Below are 13637 nucleotides of genomic sequence, written 5' to 3'. Positions count from 1 at the left end.
TTCCTATGGAGAAACAACAGCATATGAGCAACTTTTATTTTATTTTGCTACTCATGGCGTTACATATGATTGCATTAATTTCAAGATGGGTATTAAATAAACGAATATCTTATTCTATATGCGAACTGTTCCGTAATTTTTTTCCGAAGAAATCCCCAACTAGTTTTGTCTGCAGACTGCAATAACGTTTACAGAAACATTTTCTGTCGCGTGACTTTGCGTAAAATAAAAATACTAACACAACCGCAACGCGTAATACGCCCCTCCATTAATTGCGAGAATGAAAGCTGCCCTAATTACTTCTGTCAGAGGCGATTACTATCCTATTAATATTTACAGCCTCTGACGCGCTGCTAATAGCAAGTGAATATTTATTATTACAAATGACAAGCAATTTTAACTTCGTATGGATTGCAGGGTATTGCTGCTTATTACTAATGTTGTTATTACAGTATAACTATTTTTTTATTTCCCTTCTGTAATTACGTTATCACTTCCGTACAACATTTTTAATATGGTATCATGAAACAAACTGAAATTATTTAATACAATTTTCTGCGTACATAGTCACTTTTTTTACATTTGCATTTCAGGTGCCTCTTAACATGGTTCAGCTACCTGAAATACATAGCTTGTGTGCAGTAACATTCATCTTTCCATTTAATTCATACAGACATCGGTAATAGCAATAGTATGATCATAATCATTACATCTGTATTCATACGACTGGAACGTTAGTACACTACTCTCATCTCCAAGTATAAAAAATTGCCATTTACTGATTTTTGATGCCTCGAATTTGTTCATGACAAGAGCTAACGCATCGGGAGTGAAATATTTGTTTATTACAAATGGCTCTAAGCACTACGGGACTAAACATCTTAGGTCATCAGTCCCCTAGACTTAGAACTACTTAAACCTAACTAACCTAAGGGCATCACACACATCCATGCCCGAGGCAGGATTCGAACCTGCGACCGGACAGAAGCGCCTAGAACCGCTATATCACAGAGGCCGGCTATTTATTACGTTTTAATCACTTAAGAACTGAGGCATTACATGAATCATGTCCGGCTGAATAATGAGTTTGATTTCAGGACGAAATCTTCAACAAACTTACCAAATATTTTCTTCTTAAAATTTTGTATTTGCGGGGATCTACAGCCTGCTGATGTTTATCTTTATTATTTTCTTCTTATGCTGTGTTTCTTTAGCCATTCTATCGACATTTCTGTAGTGTATTTTGTTATTGTTTCCTTGGTCACCTAGCTGATACCTAATTTCCAAATAATCATTTGAGTCTTTTTCCCATTCTCATCTTTCGCTGGGTTTCTCCTTCCGCTTGCTCTGGAAGATCTAATATCTATTTTCTTATATTACTTTAGCACTCACATCTTCAGACTGAAATCCACGACCGGTATATGATATGGATTTACATTTTCTGTTTCGTCTATTATTTATTAGCTAAAATTCCAAAGATGAAACAACTTGCTGTTGAATAGCTTTCTTGGCCACTTACACTGAAGCGCCAAAAAAAAAAAAAAAAAAAAAAAAAAAAAAAAAAAAAAAAAAAAACTGGAATAGGCATGCGTATTCAAATACAGATATATGTAAACAGGCTGCGGTCGGCAACGCCTATATAAGACAACAAGTGTCTGGCACAATAATTAGATCGGTTACTGCTGCTACAATGGCAGGTGATCAAGATTTAAGTCAGTTTGAACGTCGGTTATAGTCGGCGCACGAGGTATGGGACACAGCATCTCCCAGGTAGCGATGAAGAGGGGACTTCCCCGTACTACCATTTCAGGAGTGTACCGTGTATATCAGATACCTGGTAAAACATCAAATCTCCGACTTCGCTGCGGCCGGAAAAAATATCCTGCAAGAACGGGACCAACGACTGAAGAGAATCGTTCAACATTACAGAAGTGCAACCCTTCCGCAAATTGCTGCAGATTGCAATGCTGGTCCATCAACAAATGACAGCATGCGAACGAAACATCATCGATATGGGCTTTCACAGCCGAAAGCCCACTCGTGTACCCTTTATGACTGCACAACACAAAGCGTTACGCCTAGCCTGGGCCCGTCAACACCGACATTGGACTGTTGATGACTGGAAACATGTTGCCTGGTCGGACGAATTGTTTCAAATTTTACGTGCGGATGGACGTGTACGGGTATAGAGACAATCTCATGAATCTATGGATTCTGCATGTCAGCAGGGCACTGTTCAAGCTGTTGGAGGCTATGTAATGGTATGGAGTGTGAAGTTGGAGTGATATGGGACCCCTGATACGTCTAGATGTAACTCTGACAGGTAACATGTACGAAAGCATTGTTTGATCGCCTGCATCCATTCATGTCCATTGTGAATTCCGACGGAGTTGGGCAATTCCGGCAGGACAGTGCGACATCCTGCACGTCCAGAATTGCTACAGAGTGGCTCCAGGAACGCTCTTTGAGTTTAAATATATCCGCTGGTCACCAACCTCCCCGGACATGAACATTATTGAGCGTATCTGGGATTCCTTGCAACATGCTGTTGAGAAGAGATCTCCACCCACTCGTACTCTTATGGATTTATCGACAGACCTGCAGGATTCATCGTGTCACTTCCCTCCAGCACTACCTCAGACATTAGTCGAGTCCATGCCACGTCGTGTTGCGGCACTTCTACGTGCTGGCGGGGGGCCCTACTCGATATTAGGCAGGTGTACCAGTTTCTTTGGCTCTTCAGTGTACAATTGTTAGTGGTTTACTGTTGTCTCCGGGTATGACACACACACACACACACACACACACACACACACACACACACTGCAGGACAAAATAAAGTGAAGCACCCGGAAGAGGGGGGGGGGGGGGGCGAGTAAACGAAATGCAACTTCACGGGGTTGGGGGTTGTAAGGTACATGATGTTACTTAAGTGATTACAAAATAAGAGTCAAATTTACAAAGAACTTGCCCCCATTTGTCAGTATGGCGTTCCGACCCCTCCAGCTTGGATATATCCACTGATTCGGCTCATCAGGTTCTCAAACCCGTCGTATACTCTCCTGAGGCAAGCTGGAACGCAGCTGTTGTCATAGGTTCTTGAGGCAAGCTGGAACGCAGCTGTTGTCATAGGTTCTTGATATCTTTGATACTGCCGTTGGGACGCAGTTGACGTTTGAGCTGGTCCCACAGATGCTCTATGGGGGACACATCTGGAAACCTTGCTGGCCGCCAGTATATATCATTTCTACGTGTGACGCAGACAGTTCGAAGAGACGCGTTTCACGTGTGAACGAGCATCGTCCTGTTGAAAAACGGCGCCAGGACAGTGTCGCATGAGAGTCGACACTGCGGACACAGGACGACCTTGACACACCGTTGTGTCGTCACAGTTCTGTAAATCACTACCTAAGTCAAACCCGATGTCTCCTCGCTCAATGACGTCATTGCTGTACCTCTACAACATTGGAAGAATAGCACCTGTCTACAGGTACTCACCAACGATGATGATCCGGCGCCGTGCAGCATCACGTTTTTTTGTCAGCCAGTTAAAGGTAAGTGTATACAGATTTTTTTTTTTTTAACCAATGCTGCCAGTCAACGCTCTTAGTTTCCTTATTTGGTGCATTACAGGTTTCGAGACGCAGTCCCATTGCATCATGCGCTTTTAAATATTTTCATAAAATTTGACGATTTAAATGCCATTCTTGGTGCATGTGAGCTAGTGCAAGTTTTCGGAAACTTCCCTGTAAATGCAAACTCACCAAAATTCAATATTACTAACGTTTTGAGTCCTGCAGATATTAAAGAAAATATACCTACTGAATTCTGAGTGTCCTAATCCGTAGAAACATGTTAACCAATCACACCGTTCGATCAAGCAAATGAAAATTATAACAGAAATAAAGAAAAGTTACAGATCGTCAAAAGAGCATAGAAATTACGCTCGAAGAATAGGGAATATGTTCATTAATATGCATAATCAACATCACTTTCAGCACTTTCTTATCTACCAACAAGATGTTTGGCTTTCCTACAACCTCCCGTAAAAACATTTAGTTTAACTTCAAAACGCCACTCAAACGTTGACTGAATTAACGTATTCAATATTTTACAACAGTGTGTAGCAATGGCAACCTTTTACTGATTACATTAGCATGTAACGCTGAACGTGTCAATGATGATGTTCCGTATACTGAAAAATTAACATATATGCTCTGCTTACGATCTGTAACGCAACTCTGTACGTTTTTCGTGCATGTTTTTGTTTTTGAGGCGTATAAGTGAACTTTGTAAATGGCGATCAGCATGTGCGATCTTTGTACAAGACACTGAAAATCCTAAAAGTAAAACTTCTTTGGTATTTGCAAGTATCTGTATGACATGAAAGGAAGGTAAAGATACCTCTTCGTACGTTTCCATAAGAGTTAAATTTCCAGATCGTTGCACGGACTTACAAACACGCACCTCACTGAGTTACGAACTGTGTGAATAATTAATCGCACTTGAAATGGGAACTACTTCCCTAACGCGTCATGTACAAGATAAATTAAACAAACAAAAAGCATGGCAGCACCAAATGTTCAGATCGTTAAAAACGAACCGTTGACACTATCACAGCCGTCACAACCATTTTATGATTTTTTTTTAAAAAAGGAATGTTCATTCAAGTTATACTAAGTTATAAACCCAACAGTTTCATCTTCCTCCATAAGCTATTTCAAACGAACATTTCTAAGGCGAGAAGTACGAGCGACACGCTTTTCACGTATGTCGATTCTGCTGCCAATTTCCACAGAAACCACGCACATTTCATCGTTGACGCTCAGAGGGAACGAATGTTGCGGAATTGCCTCCGCAGCGCGCTCCAGGCGAAAGTGGCAAGCTTTGCAAGCCGCGTGAAGCAAACTGATGGAAGCACTTTGCGTCCAAAAGCGCTAAACTACGCGTATACACACGACGTACGCGCGCTCGTATTTTGGAAACTCAATTTCCTCGCCCAGACAACAAGCACTTACAGAGACTAGAATCGCGCCTGTAACGGCTGATAAGCAAAATAGCTGGCCGGGAGATGAGAAGAGTTCATTTAGCTCTGGTGGTAACTAAATCTGGATCGTCTGTAGCCACCGTGCCAGTTACTACTGATTGGCGCGGACGGCGAGCTGTCATGTCACATGTCACCAACCCAATGCGAGAATATCTGGAGCGCACTTTATTAATGCAATCTACGCGCTGCTTATCGAAGTGTCAGTAATACTGAAACGTGTGAAAACTTCTTCCTCTTAACAGAATTGCTTTCAACCTTCGGCAGCATTGCATTCTACACTCCTGGAAATTGAAATAAGAATACCGTGAATTCATTGTCCCAGGAAGGGGAAACTTTATTGACACATTCCTGGGGTCAGATACATCACATGATCACACTGACAGAACCACAGGCACATAGACACAGGCAACAGAGCATGCACAATGTCGGCACTAGTACAGTGTATATCCACCTTTCGCAGCAATGCAGGCTGCTATTCTCCCATGGAGACGATCGTAGAGATGCTGGATGTAGTCCTGTGGAACGGCTTGCTATGTCATTTCCACCTGGCGCCTCAGTTGCACCAGCGTCCGTGCTGGACGTGCAGACCGCGTGAGACGACGCTTCATCCAGTCACAAACATGCTCAATGGGGGACAGATCCGGAGATCTTGCTGGCCAGGGTAGTTGACTTACACCTTCTAGAGCACGTTGGGTGGCACGGGATACATGCGGACGTGCATTGTCCTGTTGGAACAGTAAGTTCCCTTGCCGGTCTAGGAACGGTAGAACGATGTGTTCGATGACGGTTTGGATGTAGCGTGCACTATTCAGTATCCCCTCGACGATCACCAGAGGTGTACGGCCAGTGTAGGAGATCGCTCCCCACACCATGATGCCGGGTGTTGGCCCTGTGTGCCTCGGTCGTATGCAGTCCTGATTGTGGCGTTCACCTGCAAGGCGCCAAACACGTATACGACCATCATTGGCACCAAGGCAGAAGCGACTCTCATCGCTGAAGACGACACGTCTCCATTCGTCCCTCCATTCACGCCTGTCGCGACACCACTGGAGGCGGGCTGCACGATGTTGGGGCGTGAGCGGATGACGGCCTAACGGTGTGCGGGACCGTAGCCCAGCTTCATGGAAACGGTTGCGAATGGTCGTCGCCGATACCCCAGGAGCAACAGTGTCCCTAATTTGCTGGGAAGTGGCGGTGCGGTCCCCTACGGCACTGCGTAGGATCCTACGGTCTTGGCGTGCATCCGTGTGTCGCTGCGGTCCGGTCCCAGGTCGACGGGTACGTGCACCTTCCGCCGACCACTGGCGACAACATCGATGTACTGTGGAGACCTCACGCCCCACGTGTTGAACAGTTCGGCGGTACGTCCACCAGGCCTCCCGCATGCCCACTATACGCCCTCGCTCAAAGTCCGTCAACTGCACATACGATTCACGTCCACGCTGTCGCGGCATGCTACCAGTGTTAAAGACTGCGATGGAGCTCCGTATGCCACGGCAAACTGGCTGACACTGACGGTGGCGGTGCACAAATGCTGCGCAGCTAGCGCCATTCGACGGCCAACACCGCAGTTCCTGGTGTGTCCGCTGTGCCGTGGGTGTGATCATTGCTTGTACAGCCCTCTCGCAGTGTCCGGAGCAAGTATGGTGGGTCTGACACACCGGTGTCAATGTGTTCTTTTTTCCATTTCCAGGAGTGTATATTATCGAAACGCATATCTTACAAAACGTTTGAGTACAGAGTAAGAAAGGAAATGTCTCCGAATTTATTTCCAATGGCTTTTTGGGAACTGCTGATCACATCAGAAAGGGCTGTCTCGTCGGGAGCAGTATTTATTATATTTTTTTCATGATGGATTATTTAAAAAGAAAACCTTTCAAAATTTATTATATTTCCGCACGGGATACCGTACGGAAATTTTTTTAAACTTTTCACCGTAACATATTATAGACAGAAAGAGGAATATAAAGCAGGAAGCAATGGGACACAGTAGCACCTCCCGGTGAGCCTGGATCTTATCGCCGGCAGGAGTGGCCGAGCGGTTCTAGGCGCTACAGTCTGGAACCGCGCGACCGCTACGGTCGCAGGCTCGAATCCTGCCTCGGGCATGGATGTGTGTGACGTCCTTAGGTTAGTTAGGTTTAAGTAGTTCTAAGTTCTAGCGGACTGATGACCCACAGTGCTCAGAGCCATTTGAAACATTTGGATCTTATCGAAAAAGAAACCTGCAAAACAAAGGCGTCAAAAATATTTACTTTACAAAAAGCACATTTACTAACAAATAAGTTTCCACACCGTCTATGCAACTGCATATCATATTTTATCGAAATTATTAGGAAGCCTTATACTCCCATCTCAACAAAAGGTCCGTTAACATAGTGTTCTGGGGTCAGGCTGGACATTTTTGAGTCTACTCCAAAATAAATCAGTCGTGACACTAATGCAGAAAATACTTTCTCGTGCAGGTAGTCAATGCTAAATAGTATCAATTTATGTTATCACCATCAAATGAGAAACTAAAATATAGTAAGTAATCCCCATTATTCCTAATTTTTTTGTTTGTTTATCAAGGCATTTTCTCTACGAACAAAAAAGACAAGTTCGCATTGCAGCAACCCGCTACACGCCCCCCCCCCCCCCCCCCCCAGCCCCCTCTCACACACACACACACACACACACACACACACACACACACACAGAGAGAGAGAGAGAGAGAGAGAGAGAGAGAGAGAGAGAGAGAGAGAGATATTGTGTGCTTCCACAGGTGGATTTTAGCTAATTAAAGAGAATACTGTCCATGTATGTGTAGATTGGCCTACACTCAACTGTGTGTTATGTCTGTCTCCACTTATTTTTTGAAATACTATTTTTAGACGAGTTATACGTTGGACAAAACTGTGCAAACCTTTATGTTGACCTTTCCGGAACAGCTTACAACATTACTGACTGGGTGCGTAGTAAATGTGGGCGTAATGTCGCTCTCCCTCTCTCTCTCTTCCTTTCTTTTATATTCTTTTCTTGCATTGCCTGCAATACACTGATTATTGAAGTTCTGCAGGAAAAGCAGTGACTGGTCGATAGACTGCATCCGAGGTAGCTACCTTAAATTCAAATATTCCAAGAAATTATTAAACTGAAACCTTTATATTTCTTTATATGTAAGAATGTAAAAACGGGCGCTTAACTTGTTTTGTATTACGCTATTTAGCAGAATAAGGCCAAACATTGTGTGTCAAGGAACATACAAAAACAGTGGTTCGATCTGTATGGAGTCTGCCGTGGCCACTTCCACCGTTATATGGGCAGCCAGATGCACCTACCATCGATTTGACGACCTCTAATTAGTAGAGCATCAAAAAACAGGCACTGGTGAATATCGCTTGAATAAGTCCTGCCCGCCTGACTTGGGCCAATTGGAAAAATGCTGTGAAATAATTATCTGGCAATCGCTGTTCAACCTGATGGAACAAAGTTGACTCGACTTCCACTGATTCAGGACGCAGTCAGTCGCCAATGTGGTACAATTTACTATTGAAGTACCATACTCTGAATGAAATTAACAATAATGTAGCTGTATTTTGGAACATTCGTAACTGGTATTTTTGTGTTAAGGATTTAGTGTACCATTAGTCCTACCAAACGGAAATTCACTATTCTCTTTAAGGCCTTAATAATGGCATCTTCCTAAGTCTGAGTGGGAGTGTGGAATGTTAGATCCTTTTATCTAGTAGGTAAGGAGAGAAAATTTTTAAAAAAAGAATGGAGTAGGTTGAAGTTGTAGAGGAATGTAGTGCAGTGTGATGGCAGGAAGAACAGGGCTTCTGGTTGGGTTAATAAAGGCTATCACCACAAAATCAAATACGATAATATTGTTGCAGGTCTAAAAATGAATGGTAGAAAAGGAATGCTGATGCATTAATGCGAACATCATGGTGAATGTTTTATCATAGCCAAAACAGACATGAAGCCAACACCGACCACAGCAGCTCAAGTCCATATGCCAATTAGCTACGCAGATGCTGAGGGGATTCAAGAAATGTATGATGAAATAAAGGAAAATGTTCAGGTCATTAAGAGATACGAAAATTTAATTGTGATGAGGATAGTACAAAAGGTAGAAAAGTATAAACTGGATGTGAACATTGACTCGGGAAGAGAATCGAATGGGAAAGCCAGAAATTTGCAAAGAGCGTAATTTAAATATTTAGGACACTCTGATTATGAACCGCGAAAGATGTTTGTACACATGGAAGAGACCTGGAAACACCAATACGTTTCAGACAGCCTGTATAACGGTAAGACAGATACATCTAAACAAACGTTCAGCTTCAATGCCGGATGTGGACTCTGACCATAATATGCTAGTTATGAACGGCACATTAAAGAAATTTCAGAAACGTAGAAAATTTAGAAGCTGACACATGGATAAATTAGAAGGGTCATAAACTGTATAGAGTTTCAGATGTAGTACTAGACGACGATTGGCCGAAGCGGGTGAAAAGAATACGACTGAAGAAGAATCGGTACCATTGAGAGACAAAACAGTGAAGGCAGCAGAGGATTGTATAGGCAAAAACAACGTCCATTACAAATCCTTGCATGACACGAGATACTGTATTTAGTCGACGAAGTAAGAAAATATAAAAGCTCATCAAATGAAATACATAAACAGGACTATACACTTGAAATGATTGATAGGAAGTATAAAATGGTTGCGCAGGTATGGTTAGAGGAGAAATGCTAGGTCACAGAACCACGCGTGACCAAGAGGGAGACGTGTTTCAGCTATTGGAAAACTGGAGAGACAACTGGAAGAAAGAGAACCAGCTGATGGAATATCAAGAACGTTTGGGCAAAAAGAAGCAAACACGAGAAAGATCAAGGAATATATAGAAGGGCTGTGCAAGGGAAATTAAGACAATATTATAGAACAGAACGGGAGCCTCCTGGGCTCACACCTCACTTTCACAATCCACTCGCGCCATTCTAGCTCTTAGCCGCCACACCCTCCACTGGGGGCACTATAATACAAACTATTTAGAAGGCTTTCTGAGCAACCTCTTACACTGTTTGCAGGTGACGCTGTCGATCACTGTCTAATAAAGCCTTCAGAAGATCCAAACCAATTCCAAAATAATATAGACAAGTTACCTGTACGGTGCGAAAGTGTTGGGTCAACCACGTACACGAAGGGACGTCGAACAGATGCGCAGAACTATAGACCTATATCTCTACCGTCGATCAGTTGTAGAACTTTGGAACACGTATTATGTTCGAGTATAATGACTTTTCTGCAGACTAGAAATCTACTCTGTAGGAATCAGCATGTGTTTCGAAAAAGACGATCGTATGAAACCCAGGTCGCTTTATTGGTCCACGAGACTCAGAGGGCCATAGACACGGGTTCCCAGGTAAATGCCGTGTTTCTTGATTTCCCCAAGGCGTTCGATACAGTTCCCCACAGTCGTTTAATGAACAAAGTTAGAGCATATGGACTATCAGACCAATTGTGTGATTGGATTGAAGAGTTCCCTAGATAACAGAGGGCAGCACGTCATTCTCAATGGAGGTGTGCCGCAGGGGAGTGTCGTAGGACCGTTGCTACTCACAATATACATAAATGACCTTGTGGGTGATATCGGAAGTTCACTGGGGCTTTTTTCGGATGAAGCTGTGGTATATCGAGAGGTTGTAACAATGGAAATTTGTACTGAAATGCGGGAGGATATGCAGCGAATTGACGCATGGTGCAGGGAATGGCAATTGAATCTCAATGTAGACAAGTGTAATGTGCTGCGAATACAAAGAAAGAAAGAAAGAAAGATCCCTTATCATTTACCTGCAATATAGCAGTGGGAGTACGCATTAGGAGTGATTTAAAATGGAATGATCATATAAATTGGTCGTCGGTAAAGCAGATGCTAGACTGAGATTCATTGGAAGAATCCTAAGGAAATGCAATCCGAAAACAAAGGAAGTAGGATACAGTACTCTGTTTGCCCGCTGCTTGAATACTGCTCAGCAGTGTGGGATCCGCACCAGGTAGGGTTGATAGAAGAGATAGAGAAGATCCAACGGAGAGCAGCGCGCTTCGTTACAGGATCATTTTGTAATCGCGAAAGCGTTACGGAGATGGTAGATAAACTCCAGCGGAAGACTCTGCAGGAGAGACGCTCAGTAGCTCGGTACGGGCTTTTGTTAAACTTTCGAGAACATACCTTCACCGTGGAGTCAAGCAGTATATTGCTCCCTCCTACGTATATCTCGCGAAGAGACCATGAGGATAAAATCAGAGAGATTAGAGCCCAAATAGAGGCATACCGACATTCCTCCTTTCCACGAACAATACGAGACTGGAATAGAAGGGAGAACCGACAGAGGTACTCAAGGTACCCTCCGCCACACACCGTCAGGAGGCTTGTGGAGTATGGATGTAGATGTGATCAAAAGTATCCGGACACCCTCAAAAACATACGTTTTTCATATTAGGTGCATTGAGCTGCCACCTACTGCCAGGTACTCCATATCGGCGACCTCAGTAGTCAGTAGACATCGTGAGAGAGAGCAGAATGGGACGCACCGCGCAACTCACAGACTTCGAACGTGGTCAGGCGATTGGGTGTCACTTGTGACGTATGTCTGTACGCGAGGTTTCCACACTCCTAAACACCCCTAGGCCCACTGTTTCCGATGTGATAGAGGAGGGACACGTACAGCACAAAAGCGTACAGGCTGATCTCGTCTGTTGACTGACACACTGCCGACAATTAAGAGGGTAGTAATGTGCAATAGACAGACATCTACCTAAACCATCACACAGGAATTCCAGACTGCATCAGAATCCACTGCAAGTACTATGACAGTTAGACGGGAGGTGAGAAAACTTGTATTTCGTGGTCGAGCGGCTGCTCATAACCCACACATCACGACGGTAAATGCCACACGACGCCTCGCTTCGTGTAAGGAGCGTAAACATTGGACGATTGAACAGTGGAAAAACCGTTGTGTGGAGTTACGAGTCACGGTACACAATGTGGTGATCCGATGGAAGGGTGTGGGTATGGCGAATGCTCGGTGAACGTCATCTGCCGGCGTGTGTAGTGCCAACAGTAAAATTCAGAGGCGGTGGTGTTATGGTGTGGTGGTGTTTTTCATGGAGGGGGCTTGCACCCCTTGGTGTTTTGCGTGGCACTATTACAGCACAGACTTACATTGATGTTTTAAGCACCTTGCTTCCCACTGTTGAAGAGCAATTTGGGATTGGCGATTACATCTTTCAACACGATCGAGCAACTGTTTATACTGCACGGTCTGTGGCGGAGTGGTTACATGACAATAACATCCCTGTAATGGACTGGCCTGCACAGAGTCCTGACGTGAATCCTGTAGAACACTTTCGGATGTTTCGGAACGCCGACTTCGTGCCAGGCCTCACCAACCGACACAGATACCTCTCCTCAGTGCAGCATTCCGTGAAGAATGGGCTGCCGTTCCCGAAGAAAGCTTCCAGCACCTGATTGAACGTATGCCTGCGAGAGTGGAAGCTGTCACCAAGGCTAAGGGTGGGCTAACACCATACTGAAATCCAGAATTACCGAGGGACGGCACCACGAACTTTTCAGTTATTTTCAATCCAGTTGTCCGGATACTTCTGATCACAGTGTATGTGCTTGAAGGAATGTTAAATTTCGGTTACACGAGTAAATACTTAGGTATTACAAGTAAGAACAACACAAATTGAAACAATAACACAGCTAATGTTGTTGGGCAGGCGGATCAAAGACTGAATTTTATTGGCATAGCGTGTAGAAGTTGCACGGAGTATTGCTGCATTGTCTGGAATCATTACTAGATATGGTTGACAGAGGACATACCAAAAGTTGAATGAAGGGCAGGTCATTTTGTATTATCGCGAAATAGGGGAGCGAGTGTTACGGATGTGATACATGAATCGGTGTGGCAGTAATTAAAACGAAGGCGTTTTTCTTTGCGGCGTGATCTTTTCACGAAATTTCAATCACCAATTTTATCCTCCGAATACGAAAATATTTGTTTGATGCCCACTTACACACGGAGAAATAATGACCGTAATAAAATAAGAGAAACCAGAGCTCGCAAGGAGACATTTAAATTTTCTTTTTTCTCGTGCGCAATTCGCTAGTGGAATGGTAGAGAAATAGTCTGAAGGTTGTTCGCTGAACCCTCTACCACACACGTAAGTTGAAATTGCATAGTTGTCTTGTAGGTGTGTAAGAGGAGTTGGGCGATAAGATACTGCGAGAACCGTTTGACGGAGTTCTGAAAGACCGAAGTCGAAACAAGCACCGGAAGCAGGCGACGTTCCTTTAGAATTTACACAGTTGGGACAGCCAGCAATGAAAATGTATTCCCCCACGTGCGCGTGATTAATAGGCAGAGTAGATTCCCTGAAACTTCATGAAGAATGTAATAATAATGCCACCTCTGAAGAAAGCAGGTGCTTATAGGTTTGAATATTACCGAACCATCAATTTAGTAAGTCACGGTTGTAAAATGCTGACACTAGTTATTCATAGAAGAATAAACTGGTAGAAATCGACCTCCGGGAAAA

The 13637-nt window shown here is 43.8% G+C and overlaps 1 protein-coding gene across 6 annotated transcripts in view; it reads right to left on the bottom strand.

Moving 5' to 3' along the window:
- Window positions 1-13637, bottom strand: part of LOC126299600 (syntaxin-binding protein 5) — a 901795-nt gene that overhangs the window by 720824 nt on the left and 167334 nt on the right. The gene's annotated exons all lie outside the window — the stretch shown is intronic.

This window comes from Schistocerca gregaria, chromosome X (genome assembly GCF_023897955.1).
Source record: "Schistocerca gregaria isolate iqSchGreg1 chromosome X, iqSchGreg1.2, whole genome shotgun sequence".
Taxonomy (NCBI): domain Eukaryota; kingdom Metazoa; phylum Arthropoda; class Insecta; order Orthoptera; family Acrididae; genus Schistocerca; species Schistocerca gregaria.
Note: the sequence above shows the minus strand (reverse complement) of the source record. Positions and strands in the feature narration are given on the sequence as shown.